The sequence below is a fragment of the Calidris pugnax genome, unplaced genomic scaffold, assembly GCF_001431845.1.
Source record: "Calidris pugnax isolate Ruff unplaced genomic scaffold, ASM143184v1 scaffold123, whole genome shotgun sequence".
Classification (NCBI taxonomy): domain Eukaryota; kingdom Metazoa; phylum Chordata; class Aves; order Charadriiformes; family Scolopacidae; genus Calidris; species Calidris pugnax.
In genome coordinates this window covers 1,728,840-1,742,388 of record NW_015090876.1, presented here as the reverse complement: position 1 = coordinate 1,742,388, position 13,549 = coordinate 1,728,840, and the positions used below count along the sequence as shown (strand labels likewise).

The following is a 13,549-nucleotide window of genomic DNA, read 5'->3' as shown; positions in this document are numbered from 1 at the left end:
AGCATTTTTTCTCTTTCTCCTTCTACTTTTCCAAAAAAAAAAAAAAAAAAAAAACACCAACCAAAAAAAAACCCTTAAGAGAGCTTGCTTCCTGGCTGACACCTCCACAGTTAAATTTAACTCCAGAAATGAAGTTTTATAGCTATATTTTAAATCTCTTGATAGCAGTAAATTATAACGAACACACAGATACAGCCTTAAACTACAGCAGGACACCCAGTACTCGCCTAATTTATTACTCCTACGAGCCACCAACGTCCCTATGACTCCAGTGGTGGAGCCATCAGCAAGTTGCACCAGCTCATCCTAGGCAAGCCAACAGATACTTCATTTTATACTTTTTCCTCAGAGGTGAGTTGTATTTATAGCAGTTTAAATAGTCAGTCAAGTCCTAAGATAGCAAATTAATATTCTTTCAAAGCGAGAGGAAAACACTGATGTTACATTTGTGATTTCAGAGAGACAATTTTCATATAAACTACAGGAAGCCTCACGACCATAAAAGCTGTAAAGCATGTGCTAATGCTGGCTTCCACGGCACTCTGCCCAGCTCAAACCCTATAGCAGCGCCTGCAGAAAAAGGCATTTTATATGGTAATATTTTTTCTTCAATTAAATCTCAGGACCTGATGTGATTCTGTAAACATTAATTAACCCTCAAGAGCAGCATGAGGTAGGTATTATCCCAATTTTATCATTTCATTTTCATTAAAGACGTGCTAGAACTTTATGTGGGCTTTTTTTCATGCAAACCAGAGCAGAGACTGAGCAACTTCATTCCGAATTGCTGGTCATTGCAGGTAAGAGACCCCAGAAGATCCCATTCCCAAACATCTTTTATTGAAAGCACTCCATCCACATACCATTTATTTTTGTCCATTTAGAAAATAATTTCTAATCTCAGGCCACTGATGAGGAAGACCAAACAGCAGCATTTGAACCTCGTGGTACAGAAAGGAGGGCAACAGAGGAGCTGGGGCTCCTGGAAGAAGTGCCCACGAGCAGCTCCAGAGGCTGAATCAACAAGAGATATTGCTTAACAGAGTTAAAAAGCATCTTGCAGCAACTGTTAATGCATCCCTGGTTTCTCCAAGAAGCATGAGAAGTATGGATCAGGTTTGGAAACTTGGCCTGAATGTGAGAATCGACCAAGTCCACTTAAGCTCATGGTGCCTTTATACAGGAATATGAGACTTTTGGGGGATGCAATCAACATATGACCTATAGACAGTCCCTTTGTTGGGAAGCCACGTTGTCCCTGGTTCTTTCAGTAGGTAACTTGGTAGATCGTTCTCATCAGCACATCATGGCCAGTATCTCGGAGAGCAGAGATGACACATTACTGCCAGTTTCCCAGCAGCACCCCCTCTTTACCCCTATTTTTCCCAATACTTTAAAAACTTGAAATTGTAGAGATGCTGAAGAGTAAATAACTTGAAGTAGGGAGAACTGCTGGCGTTCATTGATTCTTCTCTCAAGGAATAACATTGAGCCAGTAATTCAGATTTGTCAGAAAAATGTACACAGAGCTTCAATTTAGGAGGAAGCAATAAATACCTTGATTGATTGCGCCCAAGTCTGGTTGACACTTAGTAGTACAGTGAATTATTCATTCCTGGAAAGCAAGATGCTTACTAGCTGATTTGCTGCTTAAGGCAGCGAACCCATTTTTGTGCTTTCAGAAGGGCACCGGACATTTTGGGGAGATGATTTGTTGACTCCACACGTTAATAACGTTCTACGATTTGTGAAATAACGTCCTTTTGATGCATCACCCTCAGCCTCCCAGATGCAGGCCCCAGGGTATGCACAGGGGAGACTCTCTCATCGACCACCGAGAAGAACCATCCCACCATCCCTCTCCCGACGGCGCAGCCATGATGTGACAGCCACCCCAGATGCGACACACAAATATTGTCTTAATGCAATATGTTCCAAGCACGCACTGGGACACTGCAGAACTATTTAGCAAGGCTCTGGCTATCAATAAACTTTCTGACAAAAGACTGTGGAAAAGAGAATTTGCAAAAGGGCCAATTTGCCATCTAGAACAGAGGTAGAGGCTCGAGACAGATGCTGCTGCCTTCCTTCCTGCTTCCATCTCCCAGCTTGATAAAAAAAACAACCCACCCCGAGGAGATAATTGTGCTGATGCTACGTGTCATTTTTTAAAACTATGTTATCGGCAAACAGTCAGTCTGTTGGTCTACATGCTGAAATTATAGCTCAAAAACTTCCTAAGTAATCTCCCCATTAGGGAAGAATCAGTCAAGTGACGAAGCAATGAATGAAGACAGGATTGCTTTAATCTCTGAAAACCAGAAACTTTTCCTTTAGAAGAGGAGTTGTTTAGAAGAACAATGAAAGCTGCCAGTGACAGCATCTTGAAAAGGGCTGAACTTATTCTGGCATCTCTCCTCCTGGTTCTTTGAAAACTGCACAGTCCCAATTCAGGGATGTCTTTCTCCAAGAGCTATAAAAGCTTTTCTCTCTCCTCGACTCACTTTCACAGGCCCACAGGTGAGAATAAAGTACTTAAAACCATGTGGACCACTTTCCATTTGATGAAACGTTCAGCGTTTAACAACTCCATTCAAGATCTACTCATCTACTGCAGATATTTCTAATCAGACGGTAGAACCGGTAGCAGAGGGAATAGACTGAACTCTGGCAAATAACGTTTATCTAACATCGCTAATGAAATTAAAGAAGTTCATACGTCCCAAGGAGGCAATGACTGTCAGGATACAATGTCACCAAGCACTGTCAAGGATTTTCAACCAACTTCCCATCCTCGTAGGCTCCTCCTGCTTTAACGCATTGGAAAGCAAAGAAGCCCAAACCCAAAGAAGAGGCTGCCACGCACTTAAGCGACTTGTTTTTTTTCTGGAAAGCAAAGAAGCCCAAACCCAAAGAAGAGGCTGCCACGCACTTAAGTGCCTTGGTTTTTTTTTCAGAGTCTCGATGTCTATCAACCTTAAAAGATTGCAATTTCTGATCAGCGTGATAAATTCTGGCAGAGCATATGGGAGAGTTGAGTCGAATCGCTCCTCGCTCGCGAGGCGACAGCTTGTGCTTGCCCCTGCTGAGAAAAGGCTGACGATTGGAAGCTCTTCAAGGAAAGGACCATTTCTTCTTTGCGCGACTTTCACGCACGGTGAGCGCCACCCAAACACAAGCAACACACACTGCTGCTTGCCCAGCTGGGGAATTTGTTTCCGTCCTGACTTCTTAAAGAGAAAAAAAAAAATCTCCAAGGTTTCCGGACTGGGAGGCATTATTCGATAGCAGGGAACTTAAATAGAAACAATCTAAGGAGCTTAGTAGATTGTATCAGCTTTAAAGAAATAATGGGTCAGTAGTTACCTTGGAAGAACATCTGAAATAAAGCCTGCATCTATCTGGGGGAGACAGATGGGAAACTTTCTTAAATACAGATATAAACCATAAAGCATCAGTTGGAGGGTGGCGGGAGTGTTTGAAAAGCATCCAACTGGCCAAGGAATGCTCCTGCTTCCATTTTTTGCTACCTCTTCTAGGCAAAAAAAGTAGCTTAAATTGTGCACACTAACACAGGGCAGATAATTGGGTGTCTGCATGTGGTGAATGTCTGAAATTGAATTTTTGAACTCTTGAGCAGAAGATGCTACTTGCTGACTGCAAGCGCAGCCTGGCTGCAAATTTTGGTAAGACCTGGAATGAAACAAAAATCCTCCAAAGAGAGAGAGACGTGAGACAGAATCACTGCTTAGGAGGCTGATCAGAAGATGCTCAATTATTTAGACTATTTAGATGGGGGGAACCGGGGGCTTGGGGCTCCAGAAAGGAAGGTGGTGCCAAAAAAGGGGATTCTCACAAGGAGAAGTGGTCCCAGAAAGAAGAGGACCTGCAAAGATGAAGGTGATGATCCTGGCTGAAGGAGAGATGCTGAAAGTCAAGGCAGACCCTGGAGATCAGAGAGATGCATGGGGATGAAGGCAGGGGATGTCCAGGGACCTAGGATGGTTACTCCTGTGAGTGGTGGCCACGAGCAGACAGGACTTTCTGCCCAGCCTTCCTGCCCCAGCAGCGCTCTCCTGTGAGAAGGGCCCCAGAGAAGGCAGCGCCGAGGTGGGCAGTGAACAAAAAACCTGAGAAAAAAAAACAAATGGGGTAAAAAGCCTGATTTTACTGGTTCTAAAATAAACCCCAGTGCCCAGATCTACCATGGGCTGCTGCTTACTCTGTCTCAGCCATGACTGTCTCCTGTTTATGTTTTGTGTCAGGGTCCAGCCTCTGAATTCTTGCAAAACCCCACGTTTCTGACACTTCGAAGGGCTGACAATGCTTTTGGGGACCTGCAAGCTTTTTTTTTTTGGATTCTCTGTCCCCTCCTGACCACCAATCTTCTACACAGTTCAAGCTGCAACAGAAATGCTTTCCCAAGGCTTCAGGTTTCTGGAATTACTGTTTTGCTTTTCCAAAAGCATGTGGTATTTGTGGGCAAACACAGCCACACACGCACACAGGCTTTGCAAACAGCTAATAAATACCCTGTTGCTTTCACTGAATTATGAAAGCAGAGAAGTAACAAATCATTAGGAGTCGTCTTCGAATATATTTATCTTCCACTTATAGTTAATGCTATAGCATTTACGTCAAGAATTGCCTGCTGTTAGTCCTGCATCAATACCCCTTGGAAATTTTACTCAAAGATGGAGAACAAAAAAAAACAGTGGGAAGGCAAAATGGGAATTTATCACCCAAAAGGTGAATGCAAATCCCCATCTATAGCTCTTGTTGCAGTAGCTTATTTACTAGAGTCAGCCTGGCCAGACAGGTGAGCAGCTTCTCCTGGTCTACCCTTATTTTATTTTTACTTTAACAGTTGTTTGGGCTTTTTTTTTTTAATCATTTTGGTTACTCAACTCTCTCCTACAAAAGTATATAGGAGGCATTTCTGTATGCAGTACAAGGCAATCTCAGAAAGCTTAATCCTACCTCAGAAAATGCCATTATAATGGAAATTGTGTTTCTTGCTTTTGTTCTTTTTGTTTCTTTGCTCAGGCTTGTTAAAGTGGTTAGAGTAAAACCCAAAGTAAACTGTATCCCCAAGAATTCCCCCTGTACCCAGCTGACCGGCCCCGGCTCCCTGTCGCAGACGATAATTACACCCAGGGATCTTTAAAGCCCTTGGAACAGGAACTGCATTAACCAACATGGATTGCAAAGATGAGGCAAAGCAAACTAACAAATAAGCAACAACCAGCACCTGCTCCCCACACTCTGCCAGTATGTGCACACTCAAAATCAGAAACTGCTGGGGAAAAAAAAACCTACCCAGAAGGTGCTGGATGTTGGGCAAGGGCTCACTTGTTCCCACCATGTCTTGTGCTGGTTCCCTGCCTTTCTCTCTCTCTCTCTCTCTGTACATCTGCAGTGTGCACAACCCTAAAACCAGCAGCAGGAATTCACTGGGACCATCTTTTCATCCTTGTCTTAGCCAGTTCTTGGTCCAACTCCTGCTACTTCTTCCTCCAAACAGGAAGATCTTTCTCCTTGCCCCAGCAAGGTGACCTCTGGTCCACACACCTTGATTCAGGCAACCCTTCTTCTCTGGCTTCCTGAACACCCACGTTCACCATTTCCACAACAGCAGAGGTGAAGATAACCTCTGTTAGTCTGAGTTATGTCTCTTCACCCCAGTAACTCCTCTCCAGTTCAGATCCTCACCCTCACACACAGTGACATGAGTAACCCCTCGTTACCTTCAGTAACATCACCTTCAACACCTGGACCAGCTGCTCCTCCCACAAGAACTTCTGCAGGGCTTCTTCTTCGCCTCCTTTAGCTGATCCACGCACTACATGTCCTCATTGATATTCCTCCCTATGGCCCTCTTTTACTGCAGCATTCACAGAAAATTAGCAACGAGACCGAGAGGCCGTTGGTGTTAGGATGTATCATAGATGGAAAGTTCTAATCACCCCAATCACACTGCTCTAACACCAGCCCATAACTTCTGGTACAACACGTAACACATTTTGGGCCCTGGTGCAATCCAAGTCATAAAATAAACTCTCTCACCAGCGGGGCTGAAGTCCTTCAGGTACAGTTTTGCAAGGGAGATCTTTTCTCCATCCCCACTTTCAAATGCATTATCCCCTGGAGGATGAAAGGCTATAATTTGCATTGAGCCAGGCATTCAGATGAGGCCTGGGATGCAAACAAACGTGACAAGAAGGTTAAGAGTCAGGACAGCAAGACGTGGAATGGCATGGAGTTGGGATAATCTAGAAGAAAGAAAAAATGCATTCAAACCCTCACTGTCCTTTTCAATTGCTGCTCTTCCTTTTACTGAAATGGAAGAAAATCACAGTCTGCTCTAGGATGGTTTGTTGCCACCCAGCGATTCAAATTCCAAGGTTTCTCCACTAAGTTTTTCAAGTCAAGGATTCCTCTTCCCAAAGAACAAAGTCCATAAAAAGTTGTTATTATTTACACTCCGGTAGCGTGCAGAGGAGACCTGTTATGGTTCAAAAACCTCTGATAAAGACACTGAAAATAAAAAGCACATAAGTTCTGAAAACAGTTCCAAAGAGCTTATAGTTGGAGTTATAAACATTCTTTTTCAGAGATAAGACTTAACTCCATGGTGAGAAACGCTGGCTCTCACAGATCTGAATTTCAAAAAACATTTTATCAACTTTCCCATAGAAATGAAGTCACCTTTGGTTAAGAGCACTCTTGAGCAGTGTAAGACTAAACCCAGCTTTTCAAGAGAAGTACTTGTAGTTTTTAAAAAAAATAAATTAACTACTACTTTGCTGCTCTCTTTTCTTATTCTGGATGCAACATGGACATACAGATTCTGTACGAAGAGACCAGCAAGACAGAAGATACTTGAAGTGAGTTTTTTTGTAGTATTTACTGCAATCCAGATATTCAACCACTCAAAGCTTTCCCTCCCAACAAAGCTCCATAAATCTTGCCTTCATATCTCTGTAATTCTGTGTTTCCATGTAAAGCTTTACTCTGGAATGAATTAAGATGGGATTTCAAGGGGAGATCCCAGAGGAGAAAAGCAGCAGGGATGGGCTGTGCTGGGCTGGCCCCTCTGTACTCAGGATGGGAAGAGTCAGAGCCAAGTACAACACCAAAGGTCCCTCTTCTGATGTTTTTCATAAAGGAAAGCAAAACTGCAAAGTAGCAAGATTTTCCAGTTAATATATCTAATTAGTAAAGAGCCAAACCTCTCGGGGTATTTTTTTTTAGATAGTATCTTATATAAAAAGAAACATGAATAATTAGAAATTATGTAAAAAGCCACTGCCTTCACCATCTGATGTGGTGGCAGGACGCATCAACATTCAGCTGAGCACATACGAGCCTGAAAAGCGAGCGACAAGAAGAGCCATCAGTCAGGGCAGGGATTCATACAGCAAAGACATCCATGGGCTGGTGGCTGAGGTCAACCACCAGAGCATCACCAGCACCACCGAGACTTCCCAACAGCCTCAAGTACACCAGGATGTTTTGATGTGTAATTTAATGTATTTAGAAGTACTATTATACATCCTTGCACGTGGAAGCCTGACCTGGCACGGTGCAAAGTGAATCCTGAACAGCCCCGTTGGCTTTCAGTCAACGAATGTGCACCCTTGGTGCTGCCCACATCACAGAGCTACCCCACCATCATCAACAGGTTCCCTGCCTCCAGCTGGAAGCCGTTCCCTTAAAGACCAAGTCAAGTTCTCTTTCACATCATCTAGAAGCTGTGATGGTTTGGAGGACTCCTTTCTGACAGTCCCCCCCTCCCCAGCAGCCGGGCAGCATCGGAGTGGGTTTTACAAACGTGCTCCAGGTTAAATAAGTTCTGCCGCAGCCAGAGGTTATACCCTCCCACGCACCTTCTGCGTTGGCCAAACAGAAGAAGCAACAAATGAGGAAAACAAAATATGTCCCTGCAACACTCCGAGGGGAAGAAAAGCTAGAGTAAAATTGCCAATTTTTATTTTTTTTGCCACAGTCACATCTCAGCGATGTGGTGCTTGTCTTGACACATCTTGGCCATGGTGCCCCAATACCACCTCAACGTCCAACCAGCACCAGGAGGAAATTTCCCCAGTAAAGGAGAATTGGGTAGAGGGAGAAGAGCAAACAACTTGAGAGAGCAAGTAGGGAGCATCCAACATCTGAGAAAAACGTATATCCATGTACATACCTTTCTTAATTATCCATGTGGCTACCTACATTATTCACCAGAAAGAGTCACTGCAGCTTCACTTGGATGTGTTGAATATGCAGAACCCTCTTTTGTTTGCTCTGCTCTTTTTCAAGTGAGAGACCTGAGTATCTAAAACATCCAAATATCGATTCAGAGGGTACATTCGCTTCCAGCTCCTCAGGGCAAATAGGCAAATGTTTGATTTTCCCTCCCTTTTTCACCATTTGATCAGGTTACTCACTTTATTTAAGCAAGTTGTAGGATCCCTGAAGAAAAGAGCTCTTTTTCCCCTTCTCCAGGAGCATGGAAAAAGGTCTCCTCCATCTCCTTCATCCTCCCTGCTGAGTGATTGCCTTTTGGTCCCAGGTTTCCTCACCTGGGACGTGACTCTGCTCCCTTGGTCCCCATGCAGAAGGACATCGCTTTGTGTCCTCTCATTCTTTGAACATTAGAAGTTTCTACAGACTTGGGATTAACAAACATCAGAAAGGTCCCAGGCAGGGAGAAGAGGGCTGTCACGGAGCCGCTCGCCGTGCATACAAAGAGACCCTCGACTGGAAGAGTCAGCAATGCAAGGAGAATTAAAAACCACAGTTAAATAACCCTAAATCCTCATGCATATTTATAAACTACATCACATCAAAACGAAATCAATACCCCTCACTAGTTACGCAGGGCCTGAGAAAGCCAGAGCTGGTAACCTGGGGTTGCTGTGCCCGTTGTCGTGATGAGACCCAGGAAATCTCCACGGGGGAATAAATCCCTGGGCTGAGAAGGGGAATTTCAAGGTGTAACACAGCAGGGCCAGAGGAGGAGCAGCCATCCATGCTGTGTGGATGGCACAAGGGATCCACCAGAGACTTGTCTACGGGGAAATGTTTCATTTTAAACCCTTCTACTCCCATGACAAAGGGAAAAACATTCCAGGCAATGGGGCAGGTTATTTGATTTATGCTGCCCCTCTGTAGGTGACACAAGCTACAGCCCCCACACGTCCTCTGTGAGGTTGTCCCCATGGGGCACGTGTATCAACACAACCATCACCTCACGTACACTTCTTTGGTTTCCACTGGGGGAAAATAGCTCTTGGTTGCCTGCAAAGCTTGAACTACGATTCGTAAATTTCTCTTAAATGCAATTTGAAGCAAAAATATGGGAAAATGCTTAGGAACATCACACTGGGACCACCAGCCCGTTAGCAAAATGACTCTGTCAACATGCTAAACCCATCTTATATCAAATCATCTCCTCTTTATTCAAGCTTAGACTGCTACAAAGTTGAGCCCAAACCGATTTGAATCTATCTTGAAATATATTTGGAAGACACAGGCCTGTCTGGACATGAGCACACAACTTAATGGTCTGAAATACAACTGTCCTGTCTCCCGTTGGATTTTATTTCCCCAGTTTTACTTCACCATGCTAATGGACTGGAGAGTGACGGGCACATTCTGCACGGAGACGTGAAGGGGCAATGATTTCAAATTTTACTGCCAAGTTTTCCCAGAATTATGACTGCCAGGTCAACCTATAAACTGTTAAGACCCTACAAACCCTCGTTCCAAAGCAGGAACTTCCACTGTATAAAATCCAGGCTTCGATTTTTATCATCGCTTTCCTCATTGTCAACGCGAATCACGACATTTTTATGAAAGAAAATCGTGAATGAGGAGAAATTCAAGTTTTCTTGTGTTTCTCAGCAGGAAATCAGTTCTCCAGCCCCTGTATAACAAACCACTGAGGAGAGGCCAGCTCAGCCTTCCACACCACGCTCTTGCACTGAGGTAGTTACTTCTTTGCCATTAAGTTTTAATTAGATAGCACATGCATAACTCAGAAACACCGAGTAGCTGCAGCCGAGAGGCATCTTTTCAAATTCTTTTGAGCGAACCCAAAAGACAGCCTTTCCGCTCTTCGTTAACTATGGATTTTCAGATGGCATCTTTAGGCACACGGTCATGGCTCTGATCACATTTGCTACGGAGGAAAACAATTTTCCTTCATTAGGCTTTTGCAGCAATTACCTGGTCATTTTTCATATTTGTTTTGTTTTTAATACAGTTTTAATACCTTAAAATAACCACTTCTTCAGCTGCCAGCTTCAGCAGTACTCTCGGGTTCTCCCAGGGAGCTAAAGGCATTTATTCCGAGCTGCTTTCACAGGCAGAACTCCCAAATACTCTTTGATGCATCTGGGATGTACTGACAGAAACCAGGGAGTTTCTGCCTGAAACTGATAGTGAGCAGCAGACGAGCACCTCAGGATTCATCTGCCTGCACCAGCAAAAAGTGGCCTCAAGAATATCGATAAAAATCTTACTTGCATGAATTTATACATTTTTATCCTCCAGCAGGTCAACAGTGGGGAAAAAAAAAATAGATCAAGAGAGGTGATAAGGGAGAAGCACATTTGATGTCAGTGATTTCAGAAAAAAAAATATTATTTTCTGTAATCACTGAGAAAGGAGCGGAGATCTCTGCCAGCATCTTGCTTAACAGAGCTCAACAATGCTTACATTTCACTTGAGAGGAAATATCCGTTTCCGTTATTTCAGCCCACTCAATCACTCCTTCTCCACTTTCTTCTCCAACTTAAAACCCTGAATCGGATGAATTCACTTACTGCAGTTTGCAAAATACTAATCACCCATCGGCAGTATTGATCTGCACATTTTGCATTTACTGCAGTGGGGATGAGACAGCGGCGGCTGCTGAATAGACTCTGAAGACCGAAAAATGAGATTAAGCAGGTACCTTCCTACAGGTCGAGTTATCTCCTGCCTTGTTCGCTTTTCCTGAAGCTTCCAGAATGCAGCAAACTGAATCCCCTTAACTCACAAGGCAGGACTGATACATAACTCCATTAGAAGAAAAAAAGAGATGAGAAAAAGGCAAGTAACACAATTTCATGGAAAACAGGTCTTGTCAAACAGACTGGAGGAGATTTCAAGTCTAGTTAATTAAGATAACTGTGTTGACATAACAGAAGAGGAATTCTGTAAAGTATTTGCCTCTGCAAAATATTGCCCAAAATATTTGATTAAAATCACATTTTCTTTTAAAACCAGCACGATGCAAAAATCAGACTGCGGCAGCTTTTAAATGACCCAAAAGCTGATGAACTAATAGTGACATTTCCCCGTTAATTCCAATAAGGATTGCTTCTGTGGCCAATCATATGCAGCAGACGTTCTCTAAGAGACATAAGAAAATAATAAATCCTTACTAAAATATGCAGATAACACAAAGGCAGAATCGTAGCCAACAACAAAGCCCACAAAGATAGCTCAGAAATCTGATTGTGCTGGGCACAATCATTCCTCCTGAATTCAAATGCCCCCCGAAGCGCAGAATCCAGTCGCAGGAACACAACACAGCAGGTACGTGCTGGAAGATGATGTCTGTGAAGAGGGTTTTTGGCCACGGTTAATAACTAAGGGTTACCTCCATTTTAATGCTGTGGGGAGGAAAAAAAAAAAAGAGGGAACAGCAAGAATCTTTACACAGCTACGAATAGGACTATAGAAAACAATATTGTCTCTGAATGCAGCAGTGATGAGACCACCGCGGTGATAACGCGCCCAGGTGAGGGGAAGGCGTAAGAAGGTGGTTGAAAATTAAGGAAAGTTGTGAGAAGATTTCTATGAATGATTCATGGTCTGAAAAAAAAACACGTCTCGCAATGAGAAATGAACGGAAATCAAACGATTTCATTTACTACAGAGGAGGCTGGAGCAATTTGATCGGGGTCCTTGGTGGAAATCTGACACTAGAGGGTTCTTTAATCCAGCAAACAAAAGCACAGAGAGAACCCAAGAGCTCCTGGTGAAGTCAGAGAACTGGAAATAATATATATTTTTAATGGGGATGGCTGACCAGGGAAACCAATACATTGTCTATTGCTTTAGTATCTTTAAATCAATATTTGATATCTTATTAAAAAGAGGCTGTCAAGCGACCACAAGTGACTAGGGTAGAGATTTCTCTAAGTAAAACTGTATTTTTTGTGTGTTATATAGCAGATCAGACTAAGTGGGTATTCTTTTGCGCCATAAACCTCTTAATTCAACTCACTCCGCTTCCTCCAATTCAAAAAAAGTGTTATCCAATACTTTCATCCATTCTCTCTCGTATCGTTAATTCCCCCTCTTACTTTCTAAGCCTCCAGACAATTCTGTAACTTCAGCATTTATTCCTCTTAGACATAACAAGAACCTAGATGTTATCACTGACAGTTTAATCTTTTTCAAGGAGAGTTTTAATTTGTAGAGAAATTATATTAGAATCAATGCCTCTAAATATAAAAATACTTTCAAATCTATGTTTATTTTAATATTTCAGAGCGGCAGAGCTGCTCAAATCCTCAGGTGATGGAAAAGCAGAATGACACTTAAGATACAGCCACTGAGATTGTGCTTTTTTTTTTTTTCCCCCCTAAAGGAAATGTCTTTTTCACAGTCATAACGACAACTTAAACACGGGCATGCTGATCCATACAGATGGAATCCAGCTCATTGGAAAACTACAAGGGTTATTTGGTGATTCGAGTGCAAAAAAATCAGAGAATGGAAACAGGTTTGTCACCTGCCATCTTCCCCAGTCACTAGGCTTTAAGTCAGGGAGTCTCCATCCTGATTGAAAGGGAGTAAAGTTAATTTAAGGAGACTTCTACTGTTCTGGGTGATGGTGAAGAGAGAAACAAAGATGGATTGAGCTCAAGAAAAGAAGTCACAGAACAGGAACACATCTCTACACACATCCCTCTTGACCACAAGTATACACGTTCTTTGTGAAATAACCAAATAACCATTCTGCACACACATTCACCTTCATTAAAGCCAGAGCTTTAGCAAACTATTTCTCATGTTCCCATCTAACATCCTGCTGCCAGTCATCCATCCATCTCCCAAAGCTGCCCTCTGAAGGCAGCATCTGTCCCTGGTTTTAAGCACCTTTGGAAACAAGGAGGACCTGAAGGAAGGACTGACGAGTGGAAAAGGAGCAGGGAAGCAAACAGCTTGAACAAGCACAATTTACCTCTTTCATCTCTGATTATTTCTGTCCTAGCACGCACGTGTTAAAGTAACAACATTGTGGGTCTTCATGTCCATCATGCAGATGGATAAATAGTTACGGTTCTGCCCTCAGGAAACACCTGGAACATCATGAGCTGGCGAACTGAGAGCCAGCTTCAGCAGGCAGCTACAAATACAATTAGAAATATTTTGTAATAGATAAACACAGCCCACCAATCTTAAATGTGATTCCCCTCAACTACCTCCTAACCAGTGCTGGTAATTCTAATCCACATTTAAAAAGCCCTGCAGGAGACCAGGCAGCTAC

General features: G+C 43.1%; 1 protein-coding gene across 1 annotated transcript in view; it reads right to left on the bottom strand.

Moving 5' to 3' along the window:
- Positions 1 to 13,549, bottom strand: part of MAD1L1 (MAD1 mitotic arrest deficient-like 1 (yeast)) — a 412,943-nt gene that overhangs the window by 130,711 nt on the left and 268,683 nt on the right. The window lies entirely within an intron of this gene.